We start from the raw sequence: 17,769 nt of genomic DNA, 5'->3' as shown, positions 1-17,769 counted from the left end.
CAATATACTCTTGTACTACATATAAATTCGTAACAGTAAATAAATAAATACCGTTTATGAGTGGTATGAAGTAGTTATCCTCCCATAGAACTCGTTTTCTTTGGTGCCAGCCTGATAGAAAACCCAGTAAGGTAAGGAGGCTCTCCTACCTGTAATGAGTATTTTAAACCACAGGTGAGCAATTTCTCTATGAATTTTCGATGTTTCTCACCAAAAGCGAAAGTTTTAGCAAAAAAAAAAAGGGTCGAAAAATGGTCGGGATTGGGGGGTACCAGTGGTCAAAAAGTGGTCGGGACGGGGCGGGTTAAATATTATCCTCGTTATTTTCAAGTCTGTGATTATATTCAGAATATTGCTAATTATATGCATCCATAATTTGTTTAATATTCAGTATATGAAAAAAAAATTACGAACATATATACTTGAGAAGCTAAATTAGTCATAAAAAAATTTACTTAATTTATATTTGTATATTATTCATCTCTGGGAGGTAGGGGGTGCCAGTAGATAGGTATGCCCCAGGTACCAAATACTCTCGGAAATTCCCTGCACATGTGAAATACCAGACGTAACACCAGATGATGTAAACTCTTCAGTTAGAAGTATGAAAGTACACAGGAGATGACGGAACAGTAGCAGATTTACTGACGGGTGCAGAAGTAGAAGTTCAAAATCTGCTCTCTCACTTATTTACCCAATCAATAAAAGAGAACTCCCAAAATATGGTGTTATGCAATAGCTAGTTATTTTACTTTACAAGAAAGGCGACACAAAAGATTTTAGTAACTATTGACTTATTAGCTCATTATCAATTATTAAACAAACTGTTCACTAAAATCCTTACAAATCTGGAAGCAAACCAACCTTGTGAGCAGGCAGGATTCCAAAACGGGTATTTGACTACTAATCGTCTATACACAATGAGTCAGCTAACAGAGAAGCTACAGAATATAATAAACAAATGTCGCTAGGTTTTATCGATTACAGAAAGGCTTTTGACTCAATGGAGCACCTGGCAATTGTAAATTCATTGAGGAAACCCGGTGTAAACGAGAACATTGCAAAACTGCTCGAAAACATACGCAAAGAGGGAACCACTACTGTTAAGTTACAGAAAGAATTAGAGAAAATATAAATGAGATAGACTTGCATCAGCAATATACAATTTCATCAAAATTATATACAGTATGTCGTGAAAGCATTTTTTAAGAGTTTAAATGAGAGAATCTATCTATCTATCTATAGCCAGCTATGCCATAATCCCGTAAGGGGTAGGGGCACTAACTTTCCACCAACCCACTTGCTGAGATGTATAGAACACGTATGAGTTAGTTATATGGTTACCACACACTGTTGTAAATGATTTCTTGACTTACAGGAAACCATTAGGCTTGTCACTCAACGTAAGGCCACCTGAAAAGGAAAGAAGAGTGATAAAAATGAAAGGCAAAATGGGAGAAATAGGAGGAGAGGAGGGCAGACACAGAAAAAGAATGATAACGGTAAAGGAAGAAGTAGGCAGCTCTACATCAGGTGAGTAGGTGATGGTCGCCACCACTTACCACTAGTGGGAGAAAAAGAAGTATAATTAGATGGAAAAAGCGTAAAGCATTTTTTTTTTTTTTTTTTTTTTTGGCGGATAACATTGTTTTACTCTCCGAAACAGCAGGGGCATTGCAAGAAATGTTAAATGTTCTAAATAATGTCTCAAAGTACGTCTAAAGATGAATCAGAGTAATACTAGTGCGAAATCCAAATACACCAAAGAGCCTCGTCAAATTATGAGTAAATGAAAAAAAATTCGTGAGGAGTACTTTGGAAAAATATTAAAACTAACGAAAAGCCATGAAAATGAAATAAAAAACGCATTCCAGCTGGATGGGAAGCTTTCGAAAAACAGAGACATCATGAAAAGTATCTTGTCAGTATGAACGAGTATGAAATGAAAATTATATAGCGAATGAATAATCCCAGCCATGAAGAACGGTTGTGAGACCTGAAAACTGGGAAAATCAGTGAAAAATGAAAGAAAAGCATTCGGAAGCCGAATGCTAATCGCTCGTCAGAATAAGCTGTTGCCCAAATTACAAGCTATATACAATTCAAATGTGAAGAAAATTCACAGAACTCTACGGAATTCAGTCACTGTGTTTCCCCCAAAGACAATCTAGTTGACCTTTGGTGCCATATTGGTGGCCTTGATCTTGTCCCCGAGTGCTCATTTTCGAACTTGTCCAAGACTTTGGCGATATCTTGATACCCCGAAGGTTTCATGTTGATAGCTCAAGTCGTTCATGAGATATAATGGTGCTGAAGACAAGCAATAGAAACTAGTTGACTTTTGGCAGCCATTTTGGTGACCTAGACCCCGGGAGCCCATTTTCGAATTCGTCCAAAGTTTCGGCCATATCTTGATACCCTGAAGGTATCATGTTGATACCCCAAGCAGTTAATGAGATATAATGGTAAAACACACACACGCACACACACACACACACACACACACACACACACACACACACACACACACAGATGCAGGGAAAAACATTATCGCCTCGCCTTTGTAAAAAAGGGTGATAACAAATTAATCGGTTTTCAAAGCGCAGTGGAAAGGTCAATGTTGGGAATATTTTTGGGAGACAGGAATAAGGCAGGCAGTTTCGGTGAGACAGCAGACTTAAGTAAAAAACTGTGTGTGTGTGTGTGTGTGTGTGTGTGTGATATATATATATATATATATATATATATATATATATATATATATATAGATAGATACATAGATGGATAGATAGATATAGTATATATACAGTAACCCAGATATGCTCCATATCTCGTCATGCTCCGTATACAGACGTTAGGCCTTTGCTGTATTAGGTTCTTAACTGGATTTATCTGTGTGTACCCGGACATATAAGTTCTGGCATTGATGGCCGGCTGGCCTATAAAATGTAAAAAGTCCATTGTGTGGCTCACCAGCCTCACTGTTCATGCACCGGTAATACACCGTAACCTGCAAGCAGAGAAGACAAGGTAATCTGGCTCCATACCGAATGCTTGAAATCCCCCAGCCACCCCATCACCAGTATAATACTGGCAGCATGCAAGGAAAACAAATCATAACCCACAAGCTGACCGAGAATGGCTGTCCAGCTCCCAACCGAATGGCCAAAGTCCCCTGACCCCCACCCCCAGACAGCCAGCATGCCTACAAATTAAAAAGTCCTTTGGGTGGCTCACCAGCCTCTCTGTCCACATGCCGGTAATAAACCATAATCCACAAGCAGAGCAGACAAGGCTGTCCGGCTCCCTACCAAAAGGTCAAAATCCCCCAGCCACCCTAATTATACCTCATACCTGTCACGAATCAAATTCGCGACATTTTCCTTTTGTGAAAAACACGAACTATTAGTGAAAAACTCACTGTGTATCGCTCAGTTAACCATTTCTCTCTCCACTTCGGTGGTATACTTTTCAAAACATTCGTCACTGTTTCAAAAGTGACCGATTTAATGCACGTCACTAAGTGCTCTACTGAGCGATACTATTGTTTCTTTATTGTTTGCCCCTGCTTGCCTCAACCGTTAGAAAGATGTGGCCTAGTGCTCCGCTTTTGTTTCCCACGACTTATTCAGTCGAGTGTTTACTGTGACGGAGAGAGGTCCTGTGCTCCAGAAGTGAGAATAGAGAGAGGGCAGCTAGTACCCAAACTCCACTGACTACAGTTTCTCCAAGCTCCCAGCCTTAGCTCTCCAGCTTTGGGTGATACACCGCATTCATCGACCAGTATTTCCCTTTTGTATTTTCCTAGACTTAGTTTAATTAAGGTGTTTTTCCTAGGCGTAAGAATTTAGCTCGTGTGTGAGTGTGATCCCATTAATTTGATTTGAAATGTAATGTTAAATTTATTTTTGTAATAAATAAATTTAACAGTTCTTTTCCTTGAGCTTAATGTAATGTAAACTCTTGTTTCATTTCTCCACAATTAAGCTTATTTTCCATATAGCTCCTAGCTTGCATAAACGTTTTGCTATTCGTAACTGGTACTTAGGCCAGTCTTGTATTAAACTTAAAATCCGTTGTGCCTCCTAGGAGTTAAGCACCAGCAAGAGCCTGATATTATCATTAGTATTATTTATTGTCAGGGGTGAAGTAACTTTCTCCAGAGGCTAACAGTACTAAGAAACAACAATTGAGTAATTAGTCTCTGCTGTGTACTGTTGAGGAAATTCTCGTTCTTAGAGAATCATGCGAAGAAGTCAGCGTAAAGTAATCATTGCTTGATTTAGTAAGACGATCATTGTCCCTGCTCTTCAATATTATTGAATATTATTATCAATTAAATAATATTTAGCTTTTTTTTTAAAAACCCCGTGATATATTTTAAAAACCCCGTGACAATTGGCGACCTCATTCAGGATATTAACTCCTAGCTCTAAAGCTATTCACGAGATAGTGCTCACTCGTTCATATTTAGGAATTTATCATTAAAGTTTATAGGCACAAGTTTACTGGTGGTTACCGTTAATTTAGCAAGTGAATTTTTGCTTTATTAATCAATAGAATACTTAACTCTAGTTTATTCTTGGTAACGCCAGACGATTTTATTCGCTCCTGGGTACCCGCCGTACCCATTGTGTTAATTATTGAGTCTTCCCAGTTATTTGCATTTTTGCTTTATTCCTTTCCAGTTAACTAGATAAGACTGGTCACCATTAGCTTGTGTCTGTATTCTTTACTTGTGTCATTAGCATTCGTTTGCGAAACAGTCAGTACTCAGTTTCGTTTGCTTAATAAATTAGCGCCATGGCTACTACTGTATTTTTACAGGAAGCCAAAGAAATGGGTCTTTCGGACCCAACCGAAATTAAAGAGTATATACTCTCATGGCATAATCAGGAGCAGCAGCGCGAGAATGATGCCCGTGAAGAGCGTAAGATTCAGCGCGAATACGAGCGAGAACAGCGTGAAGAACGCGAAAAGGAGCGTGAGTACGAGCGAGAACAACGCGAACACGAGCAGAAACAACGCGAACTCGACTTTGAACACGAGCGAGAACAGCGTGAGGAACGAGAGAGAGAACGAGAACACGAACGTGCCGAGCGAGAAGCACGCGAAAAACATGGAGTGCTGAAGCTCAAGCGAGATTCCTTGGCTTCAGTCACGTCTGGTGCAGTTGGTCCAAGCTCCACGAGCGTTCTCCCTGCACATGTCCTGGCGACCCCACGCATCAAACTTCCTTCATACAAGGAAGGTGAGCGAATTGAGCCGTATATAGCTCGTTTTGAGGACATGGCAGACATGTATCAACTGGATGAGGCAGGTAAGCGGCTCCAATTTCTTAGTTTATTTGAGGGCTCTGCCCTCGATATACTCCACAGAATTCGTGGAGACAATCTCATGTATGAGATGATGAAAGCTGCACTCATTAAGGCGTATGGTCTCACAGTAGACGACGCCAAAGTTCAGTTCATGCGAGCTCGTCTCCAAGACAAGGAGACAGCTGTTCAGTTCCTTGATCGTCTCACAGCTTACTTAAATGAGTGGATGGAGAAAGATGAAACTCCTTCCACGCGTGAGGGGATAATTGACCTTACGCTGCGTACACAGCTAGAGAGGTCGTGGCCTGCTGAGCTCATAGCACAGCTTAAGATCTGCCAGGTGAAAGATGCCAGCCAAATTGCAGAAAAGGCTGACGCATTCTTTACTGCATACGGGTATCAAACTCTTAAGCAAAACACCTGGAACAGAAAACCTGATAAATCTGGGAAGCCGTCTCAGACTGAACCCCAGCAACAAGGCCATTCTCAGAATAATGGCCAAGGTCCAAAACTGCAGTGGAAGGACCAGGGGCAAAACACTCAGAAACCTGAGTGGAAGAGGTACAACAAGTACCCTAACTAGCAGCAGTATCTGCCACGCAACCGACCGTTGGGACAAACTTTTTCACCACCAGCTCAAAAGAGGCAGGAAACGAATGCAGCCTTCATTCCTCAGCAGCAGCACGGTGGTCACGTCCCTACCAGTATGGGTACTCCCCCACAGTTCACTAGTTCCACAGTGACAGTGAACCCCCCTCCACAGATGGCCAATGTTCCATCTTCCCAATATAATTCTCAAGGCACAATGTTTGCCGCATCAATTCAGCAGCCTCATGAGTGGCTAGCTGCTTCCTCCACAGGCCCTCCCACAGGTGACAGTACCTTCCTTGTTCAGCCAGGGTTTGTGGGAGACATTCCTGTGAAGGTCCTGAGAGATAATGGTTCCTCAGGTTGCTCTGTCAAGCAGAGTCTAGTTCGGCCTGAGCAGTATACAGGTCGACAGATCCATGCAAACCTTATTGATGGATCAGTGAGATTGTTCCCTGAGGCATGTATCCAGGTGGCATCTCCATTTTATACTGGTACGACACTCGCAGTTGTCATACCAGAACCTTTATTTGACCTCATAGTAGGCAACATTCACGGAGTCAAGGATAGTTGCTCCGATGATGACGCTACTCAGACTTCGGCTGCTGTGGTAACATGAGCCATGGCTGAGGCTCCAGACTGTGTCACCCCAGTGATCATTGAATCGCCGCAAGATCTGATGTGTAGTCAACTTGTTGTACAAGAACAACATTCTGACCCGACACTTGCTGCCGTGCGGAACAAACAAAAGGGTCGAGTGATTAAGTATTCACAGGGAGGTCGAGCCAAGTTTCTTCGCAAACAAGGACAGCTCTACCGTGAATCACGAACACCCGAGGGCGAGGTTCGACTGCAGTTTGTCGTTTGCGCCAAGTACCGCCTAGCAGTGTTACAATGGGGTCATTGCTCAGCCTCAGGAGGTCACATGGTCAAAAGGAAGACCCAGGGCCGTATCCGAGCTGACTTTTTCTGGCCAGGGATGGGACGAGACATAGATAGTTGTGTCCGTTCCTGCAGTGTGTGTCAAAGTAACACCACTAATCAGGGACATGTCCTTCCTGTGACGTTCGTAACCACACCTGTAATCTCCGAGTCAGTTGAGAGACAGGGTAGTGGTGAAGTGGGTGCAGACCTGACGTCTCGCCCATTGGCCCCACAGGACACATTATGTCCAGGGCCTGTACATACATATTATGTACCGTAAGTTAAGGGGGAAGTTGAGAGGCGGCTCGAGGCTAGGGAAGACCCGAGTTTGCACAAGGATTCTCAGCTCCCCGATACTAATATAAGCACTGTAGGTTAAGGGGGAAGTTGGAGAGAGAACTCCGCAGAGGCGACTCGAGGCTATGGAAGACCCGAGTTTGCACAAGGATTCTCAGCTTCCCGATACTAATATAAGCACTGTAGGTTAAGGGGGAAGTTCGAGAGAGAACTCCGCAGAGGCGACTCGAGGCTATGGAAGACCCGAGTTTGCACAAAGATTCTCAGCTCCCCGATATTAATATAAGTACTGTAGGTAAAGGGGGAAGTGAAAACTCCGCAGAGGTGACTCGAGGCTATGGAAGACCCAAGTTTGCACAAGGATTCTCAGCTCCCCGATATTAATATAAGTACTGTAAGTTAAGGCATAGGTTGAGGACCCATGTGCAGTTCAAGGCTATGGAAGACCCGAGTTTGCACAAGGATTCTCAACTTGCCGACGCTAATCGTGTGCTAAAATTAATGTCGACCTCGAATGTACGAAGCTTAGGCTGTCACTCGTATTTTTCAGCCAGAGCGTACTTTTCGTAGCATGTACTGATTGCCAGGCAGAGAGAGAGTAATTGTAACTTAATAATTTTTGTCTCATTGACACTTTTGATGCTCCACCTCAATTGGTTTTGCAGGTACAGCAATGGGTGTAGCAGTTTTGCTGTGCGGGCCAGCTGATCGTCTGCCGCACGCTGCCGCCTCTTCTCCTCTGCCTTCGTTGTCGCCATGTTATTATTTACTATGTCATTTTACACGTAGGTACAGTTACACTACAACTGTCACACCTACACCGTGTATTACATACACCACGCTACACAACAATTTGTTGTCAGTGTAAATGTAGCGACTTTTCGCTCAGTTTGACCTGAGTACAGGATTTTCACCGTCGTCACGGAGTTTTTCCCTCAAGCTTGCTTCTATTAACATAAATACGAGGGTTTTTTGCACACTGGTGACTGCGACTTTCTCCTGTAGCAGGATAGCACACACACCACAGTGTGAATCTTGTGTGAATGAGTTAGGATGTGAACATATATATATATATCCACAAATTTTTTCCCATAAGGAAAAAATTTAATTTTGTAGGGGCGTAATGTCACGAATCAAATTCGCGACATTTCCCTTTTGTGAAAAACACGAACTATTAGTGGAAAACTCACTGTGTATCGCTCAGTTAACCATTTCTCTCTCCACTTCGGTGGCATACTTTTCAAAACATTCGTCACTGTTTCAAAAGTGACCGATTTAATGCACGTCACTAAGTGCTCTACTGAGCGATACTATTGTTTCTTTATTGTTCGCCCCTGCTTGCCTCGACCGTTAGAAAAATGTGGCCTAGTGCTCCGCTTTTGTTTCCCACGACTTATTCAGTCGAGTGTTTGCTGTGACGGAGAGAGGTCCTGTGCTCCAGAAGTGAGAGTAGAGAGAGGGCAGCTAGTACCCAAACTCCACTGACTACAGTTTCTCCAAGCTCCCAGCCTTAGCTCTCCAGCTTTGGGTGATACACCGCATTCATTGACCAGTATTTCCCTTTTGTATTTTCCTAGACTTAAGAGTTTAATTAAGGTGTTTTTCCTAGGCGTAAGAATTTAGCTCGTGTGTGAGTGAGTGAGTGCGATTCCATTAATTTGATTTGAAATGTAACGTTAAATTTATTTATGTAATCAATAAATTTAACAGTTCTTTTCCTTGAGCTTAATGTAATGTAAACTCTTGTTTCATTTCTTCACAATTAAGCTTATTTTCCATATAGCTCCTAGCTTGCATAAACGTTTTGCTGTTCATAACTGGTACTTAGGCCAGTCTTGTATTAAACTTAAAATCCGTTGTGCCTCCTAGGAGTTAAGCACCAGCAAGAGCCTGATGTTATCATTAGTATTATTTATTGTCAGGGGTGAAGTAACTTTCTTCAGAGGCTAACAGTACTAAGAAACAGCAATTGAGAAATTAGTCTCTGCTGAGTACTGTTGAGAAGTTTATAAATTCTCGTTCTTAGAGAATCGTGCGAAGAAGTCAGCGTAAAGTAATCATTGCTTGATTTAGTAAGACGATCATTGTCCCTGCTCTTCAATATTATTGAATATTATTATCAATTAAATAATATTTAGCATTTATTTTAAAAACCCCATGATATTTTAAAAACCCCGTGACATACCAATTAATCTGGCCAGGCATGTATGGCAACACTGCTCCTGCAGAGATTCTGATTGGCTGGAGGTGTTTGTTCGATTTCGTTGTTGCTAAAACTGATACTCTCTTTATTATCAGATGTGATATTGAATTTGTCAACAATACAATCATCAAAAGCAATAAGAAATCCGTTATATAATTATCAACAACGAAATTTTCGTAGGAAGATAGAGATTTTGAGTCAACAAAGTATTATAACAGTCCAAGTCAAGGTCAGCATTCGAACAATTCCTTTACATCTCCGACACTCCTTAATATAACAGAAAATGAAGGAAACCTGCATTATCTAAGCGTTGGTATAACACATTTAAATTTTAAGATCAGTCCGCACCCTTAAATCGTGCCACAACTCTGAATAATTAATAACTTTAATGAAAAGACGAGTTCTGTGGGGAGGGAGGTTTGAAAAAATCGCGAGAAATCAAAGTAGGCTAAAGGAAAACTATTTCATTATATACCCTCTATTATCACAGTACGGACTGATCTTAAAATTTAAATGTGTTATATCAATGCTTAGATTAAGCAGGTTTCCTTAATTTTCTGTTATATTAAGGAGTGTCGGAGATTTAAGGGAATTGTTCGAATGCTGACCTTGACTTGGACTGTTATAATACTTTGTTAACTCAATATCTTTATGTTCCTACGAAAACTTCATTGTTGTTAAGTATCTAACGGATTTCTTATTGCTTTTGACGATTGTATTGTCGACAAACTCAGTATCACCTCTGATAATAAAGAGGGTATCGGTTTAAGCAACAACGAAATCAAACAAACACCTCCAGCCAATCAGAATCTCGGCAGGAGCAGTGTTGCCATACATGCCTGGCCAGATTAATTGGTATGAGGTATAGTTGGAAATTTCTGGCCACACACAGTCATCCACCTCCTTCCTGAATGGTCAGTGTCACATCACCGTCCGGATTACTCGCGCAATCCTTAGGCCAATGATGTATGCAGACACAGTGTTTCTGCCACATCGCAACTATGCCTGGGCGAGCAAAAAGGACTCTTGCGCTCGAAGGTCACTGTGCCACATTTTGCTTGCATGCTTATAGCCAAGAGTGGGTAGAGACATAGTAATGTTGTACACTCCCCAGCACTTCAGTTCCTCCCTTTGTCTCTCCACGGGTGGATGTGCTTAGTCAGGGTAAAACAGTGGCAACTTCCACTGTTGCATTTGTGGTCGAGCCCTACCTTTGGCAGTCCTTAATCCTCCTCTGTGGTGTTCTCGTGTGTGTGATGATGGCCCCACCGCCACCCAAGAAATGCAGGAGGAGGGTTTTGATTCTGGAGAAGAAGCATGAGATACTGGGCAAAGCTGACACCATCTGGTCAACTTCAGATTCTGCGTGAGTGTGAATTGGCCCATTTGACCTTGTTTCATATCAAGATATCATGGGACAAGCTTACTCAGTACGGACAGGATTACGACTATACCACTCGAAGGGGTGACCAAAAGATGATGTTGTAATAATCGGACTGAAACTTAACAAATTAATCACTGGTCTGACCCAGATTTGATATCAGGCCCTCGCACTTCAGTCACGCGCACGTTAACAATGAGCCAAACAGAGGATTCCCAGAGAGAGAGAGAGAGAGAGAGAAATTTCATTATATATATATATATATATATATATATATATATATATATATATATTAGACCGGGTCATAAGATTTAAAAAAAATAAAAGTCCATTTTTCTTTTTATAACAGAGGGGAAAACTTGCTCCTATATAAAGGTAAGAGAACTGCAAAATATTATATCCGTATCATGTCAGTAAGAGGTGGCGCCTGGACACAGCATTATGCAGCCCTTAGCTACCACACTGTGACCGTGCATTACCCAGAACTCGCCACCAGGAGGTGGCTGCAAATTGAGTTACACACCTAACCAATCTCATCCAACCTTCCAATGAACTGGGCCAGATTTACTCTGCTTTGAAACCCTTCTTTGATTTGAATGCTGGCATTATTTTTCTTGATTTGAGTAAGGTTCTTATAAACCCATCTTTCCTTTGAATGCTTTGGACCCTGAGGTTTCACCATCCAAATGTTTAAATATATGCCGAAATGTAACCTTAAACTTTTGCAGATGCTTCAGTCACCACTTTTACTGTGCGTTCAACCGCCTGAGTATGGCAAGGATATTTTGGACACAGCTTTTCCACAAGTTCAGGACTTTGAACCAAACCAATGTAGTTCAACATCAAAGTCTTGAGGAGTGGTGGTTCTGTAATATCCACCACATCCCAACTGATAATTTGAGTATGATGATCTGCCCCCCCCCCCAAATTTATCTCTGGTACTTTGAATTGTCTCCTTTCTTGTCTCGGGTTGTTTCTTGGTGCCAGAATTTTCTTTACAGCATCTCTTCCGATGTCAATATCTTCATCAAATGCCATGCCCAAAAGCATGTTTTTTGGATGAACATAGAAAGCATTTGTTTGAATAGCCTGGGTAGCAGCCTTATATGCTCCCAGGCATTCATCTTTTATATATTTGATCTTGGTAGCAGCATTGAATGGATGCTTTGGGCCATCGACCCAGGAAGGATTTTTCTTAATCTCAAACCCGGTAGGAATGCATACAGTCATCAAATATTTGGCTAATGTTTTCAATGGTTTGGAAGGAAGATGTAATGAGCAATACAGTCTCAAAATTCTTGCACATGCTGGCAGCCATTTTGAATGTGCTAATGGGCCTGGTTCAACTGAACAGAATGATGTAGGAAATTTTCCAGATGACATTGCCTACCATATACTCAGAATATATTTTGGATCCTTACTTAAATCTAGCTCGGAATAGGTCTCATGAAACTTATTCGCATCATCTGCTGGGATTGGTTTAAAATTTACCACAGGGAGGTTACAAACTATTTCTTCTATCTTCTTCCAAATCTTTCCTTTGAATGCTTTGGACCCTGAGGTTTCACCATCCAAATGTTTAAATATATGCCGAAATGGAAGCTCATTGAAGTGTAATAAACATATAAGCCACTGCAAAGGACGGTTAAGAAAGTCTTAATCAATTTTATTGCTCCGCCCTTTTTCTGTGTTAACGGGTGTACCATCACACCCTACTGCAACAAGCGTCTCGGACTTCAGCCCATAGTTCATCAAGCACTCAGAAATAGCAGCTGCTGTTTCCCCATCAGGAGTTACATGGTCAAGGTATTCAGAGCCTGGCTCTTTAGCTAATGAAATGTGTTCCTCAAATTTGCTTACTTGGTGAATGGACAGACAACCATATTCATCTTTTCTCTCTTCCAGTGTTAATGGTTTGTCTTTTTTCCATCAAAATAAAGTGCTGTTATGTCTTCCTTTTCTATATGCTGATGTCTTTCTCCGCCTGATTTTCTGGCACGTCTTACTAAATGTTTCTCTGTATAAAACTAAATTCTTGTTTTCGGGTGAAACAAGTCCAGCACCAACCAGAGCGGAAGTGGCAGTTGAAGCGGCACCTCTGTCACTCACACCAAATCGATCAGCTTCTCGAGCAACCAGTTCACAGTTTATTCGCATTCGTGATATCTTATTTTTTTTCCTCTGTGTTTTTTTTTTTTTCTACACTCGGGCAATGCGTTTCATCTGTACCATCATTTTTCAAACTGTCATCAGTATCACTCATTTCCTACATCCCACTTTGACCATTCTTACAAATAGAATCGCAAGTATTCACTTGGTAGTTCTCTGCCTCCCTTTTTCTTTTTGCTCGTTGTAGCAGGATTTTTGTTTCTTTTGTATCCACTTTTAAAATATACATCTGTCTATATCCACTTTGATCTGAAAGAACTCTCTTTCACTTACGGGCACCTTTCTTTTCTTTGAACACTTACACTCTTCGAAGGATTTACATTTGCAACAGGAGATATCAAATAGCTCCTTCTTCATATGAGTTTTATAGTTTTCATTGCAGCAGTCTTTCCCCTTGTTTTTCATTAGGGTCTTGTACTTAGAATGGTTGTCCAAAACCAGCTGTGTAATTCTTGTTAGGTGAACACAAGGAGCTGAAGCTTTTTCCCAAAAACACTGAAGTTCTGATCCAAGATCCTTCGTTATTTCCTTCATAAACACTTTTGATTTTTCTGTTCCCCCCCCCAAAAAAAAAAAAAAAAATGAGTGTCTTTCTACACCCCACTTCGTTAGAAGTTGTCATCAATAGTTCTTAAAGTGCCAAAAATATCATGAGTTAAGGCAGACCGAGTAGTGTGAGCCATATTTGCAGTTCAAGGTATTTAGCTATTAAGAATTAATACCTGAAAATGAAATGTATAATATGAGAGCAAAGAATAGATGATTGAAGAAAAAATACAAGGTCTGACCTATAAGACTCCTACAATGGCACTGATGTGCCAGATTCAGCTAATGGCGAGATATTGACGAGGCAGGCGCCACCTCTATATGAACACACACACACACACACACACACACACACATATATATATAATATATATATATATATATATATATATATATATATATATATATATATATATATATATATATATATATATACAGTACCGGTATATTGAGACTGTAGCCTTGAATAGAACCCGAGACCTCTACATAGAAGCCAGGCACAATTATCACTGAAGAGCAGGATAAAAACGAAGCCACCTGAATTCTTTGAAGAAACAGGTAAACCTGTCAGGACACTAAAATATCATAACACACTACATAATAGCTAGTGACGTATATACTGTTAATATGTATTACAGAGGTTTGAAGAAAGTCGTGCCTAAGCTCGGGAGATCTGGAGGAAACAGCGATGCACATTCTAGATTGGGAACTTAGTACACATCATAGTATGACACTGGATGGAAACATTCACAGTCGCGGAAAGTTCCTTGACACGTGCCCTCACACATGACCCAATCAGTCATATACAGGGGAAATCGGAGAGACAGGGCAGAAGGGGTTAGGCGAGAGAAGAGGCACTGTGGGAATGGCAGGGGGGAGAGCGCACGGAGCTAGCAAGCAAAAACCGCTCTCGCCTCAGTATTGCCCTTGTGAAGATACTTCCTCTGGAGAATAAAACTGCAGTCAAATCCCAGACTCATCTTCATCTTTCTCCTGCAATCCACGACAAGAACAACTTGAACATTCTCTCCTCTAAAAACCCCTACAATCTAACACATTTTTGGAAACGCTCAGTGATGGCTACGATATTATGTGGTGGAAGTAATAAGAACCACGTCTACAAATCTACAGTTGAGTCTACATTAAGAAGACAGAAAAAGGGAACTACTACAAGTTTACACCATACAACGTCTTACGGGTTTAGATACACCAGCCAACAACCCTGAACCAGTACAACGGTAAACAACAGTGATACATGAAAGCAGATTAACGTCTCTACTAACAATCAATAGACAATTTAAGAATCAACTCTACAATCAGAACAAGATACTACGATTCTATAAATGAACTACAAGCAGGTGTGATGGTAACCATGATCAGCTACAAGTTCGCACCATACAGCAAGAAACTACAATCAAAACATTGCACAAGTAATCACAAGCCTACAGTTCAATAACAAGAAAAAGAAAGGAAGTAGGTGCAAACCAACAGCGCAGCAGAAAGTGAGGAGTTGCTGATTTAGTGGTGACGGGCGGGGCCGGATTAACCCTGCTATGGCCTGGTAGGCAAAGCAGACGGTTAGCCTGCAACATATAGATTACTAGCTTCCATTATTTCCAGTGATATTTTGGCATGACCTATAATGGCCTTTTTTGATGGCCTAATGGGTCATGGCCCTTATTTGGATGCCCAAAGCATATATTTATTCTGCTCTGGAAGTCTGGATGGCCTGTGACAGGCCGTGGCCTGGTAGGCAACTGCCCATTTTACCTATACTTGGTAATCTGGCCTTGGTGACGGGAGAGACAACGCACCAACAACCTGAATCTGCAATCGCCAGCCCTGACTCACCACTCACCTCACTCACCATTGCTCACTACTGTTCCTTCACCACGGCGCTGAGTATTCAAGGGTGATGGGGAATGGCGGCTCCAGCATAGCATCTATCACATCATCCTGCACGTGCTAGTGGGTGAATATACATTTACTCTTTTTCTCCCTGACAGCATAAACATACAATCCCCTTTTTTGTTTACAAGTTCACTAATGAATATCACCACTATCCTATAGTGATGTATTGCTTATACAAAAGTGATAAACAAACACTTAGCACAAATATATAAAATGTGTTTTATATTTACAACTACAATTATCGTATTTACAACAATAAAACTAAATAACAATTAAGATAGGGATATCGAGGATAACAGGGTTAGAAAACAAAAACGTTACGACTGACCCCGACAACCCTTCACACGCCATTTATTTTTTTTAATTTTTTACCACATTTTATTCTTTCTAGTAACAAACACCACTTCATCTACATACAAATTTGCATACATACACCTTCTTCAGTTATCTATATTAAGTCCATTACTAAGTACAAGTACAAACTGTAACAATTATATATATATATATATATATATATATATATATATATATATATATATATATATATATATATATACAGTATATAGCATTCATTTATGCCTAATCGTTGTTGCTATACAGTTAGCACATACATAAAATGCTTCATGAGACAACATTTCTTAGCAGAATGTGCCTCTTAATGAGTGATTAATGCTGTTACAGGATGTTTCAAACACCACCAACTTTATTGCCAGAGGAGACAGCATTTGAATTACCCAACAATGATTCAAAGTTAGTAGAACGGCAGGAAAATGTAACTAACACACATAGATCTTGCCGAACAAATGATCAAGAAACAAACACTTCTCCTGTGAGAGGAGTTGGAGATAATGACACTTCTTGGACAGTATTCTCTGGCATAGAAAGATTATAGATCTGTCTTACATACTTAGGAAAACTTAGTCAACAGGATACATAGGTCCGGAAATACATATGCATCAATTCCTTCGCATAAAGACAAGGGACTTCAAGTGAATTTGACCAAACAGACACAGTGGAGAGCGGAACTAACACCACAGCTTCAACTTCCTCACCTCACGTATTTGTGTACTCGGAGGATAAAAATCTCACAAAATTCTCAGGCACGGACAAAGACCGCATTGATGTGGTGACATTTCTAAAGGAGTGCGAACAACTTTTTGTTTAATGATATATAACAGATGAGAATGAAAAGACAGCTGTTTTTTTCATCAAGGATTAACCAAGAAAGGTGCCCAGGTGGTGATCTGCTTGGATCTGATAAGCTCTTACGAGGTCAGATATATGAGGAGTTTAATACAGAATTCCTATAGGAATTTTCTGGAAATATGAATTTTTTGCCATGTATAACCCCAGAATTACATAAGATCGTGGATCTTATGAGACAACATGCCACAAACCCTGTCCTAGGGGAAATAACAGCAGATGTGTCCACAGTTAAGAGAATGCTGTTAGCCAGTATAGAGAACTCAAACTGGGTAACAGCTGATGGGCTAATGTCACAAATGCATGTCGTAGACATCCTTGGTTATGTAGCTGCATTGTGTAAATTACGTGATAGGGTACTAAAGATAGCAAAAACGGTTGCTTATACCCCAGGAATGTGTTTATTAGATTTTATGAACGAGGTTGAGCTGAAATGCAGTAAAGCAAGGGTGAGCAATATTCTAGCTTAGAGCGCACATGATTCTTATAAATTACAGCTAACTGCTCATCAGTGAAGAAGTTACGGACTCCGTACAATAATCCAAGTTTCTTTGAGGCAGTTTCAGCAAGCGATCTGACATTAAAGGTCCAACTGAGGGCATTGTTAAGTGAAACACCGAGAATTTCATTACTTTTGGGGATGGGACTATTAGTAGCACTGATGATAATATACGAATCTGGCAATATCTGTCTATTAGTAAACTGTATATACTTGGTTTTACTATCATTAAATGAGATAATGTTATTTTGTCCCCATTCAGAGATCTTAGATAAGTCTTGATTTATGGAGATGTTTGCACTGAGTTGAGAGTTAGAGATAGTAAACTTTTTGAATGGGTGTTTGCGTGTGAATGAACTGTGAGGTGCTGAGTCATCTGCATCAGAATGGATAGGATTGTGGGTGACAGATAAGAGATCATTAATGTGAACTAGGATTAGGGTTGGTGCCAAAACAGGTTCTTGTAGCATGCCGGTGTTATCTGAGTGGAAATTGGAATATACGTCATCTACTTTTACTTTTCTGTTGTCGAGATATGAGGAAAACTGAAGAACAAAAGACGTTAGTCCATAGGAAGGGAGTTTGGATGGCAAGGAATGGTGCCACACTCTGTTGAAAGCATTAGAAATATCAAGGGCTACTGCATGAGTTTCTCCATGTTGTTCAATTGATTGATGGATGGTATGAGTCAGAAGATTGAGTATATCAATGAGGGATCTTTCGTAGCAAA

This window comes from Coenobita brevimanus, chromosome 8, assembly GCF_032717465.1.
Source record: "Coenobita brevimanus isolate Jiangsu-jjx chromosome 8, ASM3271746v2, whole genome shotgun sequence".
Lineage (NCBI taxonomy): Eukaryota > Metazoa > Arthropoda > Malacostraca > Decapoda > Coenobitidae > Coenobita > Coenobita brevimanus.
This window is presented reverse-complemented; position numbering follows the sequence as displayed.